This window comes from Cynara cardunculus, unplaced genomic scaffold (genome assembly GCF_001531365.2).
Source record: "Cynara cardunculus var. scolymus isolate 2C unplaced genomic scaffold, CcrdV1 Un_Scaffold_6528, whole genome shotgun sequence".
NCBI lineage: Eukaryota > Viridiplantae > Streptophyta > Magnoliopsida > Asterales > Asteraceae > Cynara > Cynara cardunculus.
Window position 1 is genome coordinate 22,008 of NW_020203016.1, and position 2,467 is coordinate 24,474.

The 2,467-nt window shown below is 36.8% G+C and overlaps 1 pseudogene; it reads right to left on the reverse strand.

Moving 5' to 3' along the window:
• Window positions 1-252: 252 nt before the first annotated feature.
• The window catches only part of LOC112504690, a 4,616-nt pseudogene continuing 2,401 nt past the window's right edge, over window positions 253-2,467 (reverse strand).

Consider the following 2,467-nt stretch of genomic DNA (forward strand, 5'->3'; position numbering starts at 1 on the left):
ATATATATAATTGAAGGTGTTTGGAAATGGAATAGAAAGTATCATACCTGATATAGATATAGCTTAGGTAGTTGGTTCACTTGGTTGGGCGGAAAGCTCTAAACAGAGGACGCGGATCTGAGGAATAAAAATAGATGATAAGAAGTAATTAATAGGCCATTGCATGGGTTATCATTAAGATATTTACATCCGCTTAGTAATTAATTAATTTGTGGTTGTGGAATATCCAAGTGCTGGATTAGGCGTAGATATTTAATAAATATACCACATACCTACATAATCACAATCTATATCGTATGCACCAAGAAAGTGTAATCGGTATAGGCAATATTCTCCSGGAGTAGTAGTTTGAAAAGGAGAAAGATCCCYACCAATTATATGATTCCATGACTTGTAATAAYCCAAACCATCATCTTCATCTTCATCATACACAAGACTCACCCCACACTCCCTTTGAAAACGACCATCACATTCTGGTAGGGAAATAGTAATTTGGTCACCATCTTCCATCTCATTCTTCCCAAACATCCAATGGCTTWRATATGTTATACCCTCTCTACTTTTGTTAAACCACGTTGGACCATGATAGATCCAGGTGCACATCTTTGTTATATTACTAATCCTCATATTTGTAATATAAGCTAAGAACTCTCCATAATTTGTTATGAACTCTCCAGGTGTAAACACGCAGAAGAAATTCAAGCCTCTAAGGTTGCAAGAAGATGATGGGATGGTAAATGATATTGATGACCCCTCCCACCTTCTATCACTTGTCCAATTTGGCATCTCTTTCCCCACATACCATGTRCTGAATATCCCAAATTCATAAACCATCTGCCWAATAAAAAGYTTCATTTATTATATCTACATATTAATCACACAAACAAATACAGTTAAAGAGAACAAACCTTGACTCTTCTTTTTACACCTTCTTCATCTGTCGGCTGAATTTTGGTTAAGTCGAAATTAACTAAATGACTCCACCCCAAACTATGTAATACCTTTTTCTCAACATCGCTCATATCTTCCTCTTTATGAATGCCTTCAATATTTTCCCAGTCATATGCAGTCAACCTACAGTTTAACAGGACTGGGGACATTTCTCGATTAAATGTAGCTTCCCCATCTCTATTAAAATCAAATCTCAGTTCTTTTAGTGTAGGTGGAGGATGCTCCAATGACTCCAAATAAAAATTATCACGAATACTAAGTATCTCAATCCCGGAAAGGCTTTTCACCCAATTGGGCAGTGAAACGAAAAGATTGCCATCTAAATACAACTCCTTCAACATGGATAGGCTACTCATGTCCATCGGAAAGGATTCAATGGACAAATTATTATCTGCTAGTGACAAACATACTAATGAACTAGGTAGATAAATCCTATAGGACTCGAAAGCTCTTGGTATAGCCTCCACAATGGCAGAGGAAGAGGTTTGTGAGTTCATACMAATGTTGTTACAGTTGAGCGTTTCCTCCACGTCATCCCTCATCTCGATCGTAGTTTCACTGCGATTACAACCATCTAATTTTAGTATGTTGACGTTCTTCACCTTGTTTATCATTTTTAAAAGCTTCCCAACGTTATTGCAGTAACTCAAATCAATGAGGTCAAGTCCGTCATATTGCTCAATTGACTCACAAACCTCAATCAAACTTGGGCAATTTGAAAGTATTAACCTCTCAAGTGCACGGAATTCAGAAAATCCACCAACACTACGAAGTTGTTCACAGAAACTCAAATTAAGAATCTTCAATGATCGAAGCAATTGTTTGCCTTTTGAGCATGAGCCGCTTAACTGTGCAAATGGAGATAAGGTAAAATAATGAGTGAACTGCATAAACCCACCATAGAAGTAAAAAAATTAAAGTAGATGCTTCAAGTTTCGTAACTTTTGCCTCTTCCCAGGTTGTTGTGGGTTACCATTAAACATGTCAAAAGATTTCAAATTGCTGTAAGACATGTCAAGCACAACCATATTCTCCATTGGTAAGTCTAAAGGTAAAGACTTTAAAGGGAACCCATGCATACACAACCATCTTAATTTTTTAGGGAAATTCTTATAAGATCCATTGAATTTCACATAATTGAGTTGTAGTAGCATTAGATTACCCATCTTACTCAATGCATCTGTTTCCAACTCAAACGATTCACATATGTCCTCTTTAAGCATTCCTATGTCAAGAACGAGGCCTTTAAGTTTTCTCGAACCCTAAGAAGATTGTGAATGTCAGAAAAACTAAAAAAGGCTTACGTAAGTGTACATAGATAAWACAAATTACTTGGAATTTGCACAATTATGACAAGTACACATGKCATCTTACCTTGTTTCGTTCCAACACATTGAGTGACTCCTCATGACACCATAATCGACTACGCTTCCACGGCTTCTCTGGTGATTCTTGGCGTACTACATCTCTTCCCATCTCTTGAAGCAATTGATGCATCATTAACTTGTTATCTTCA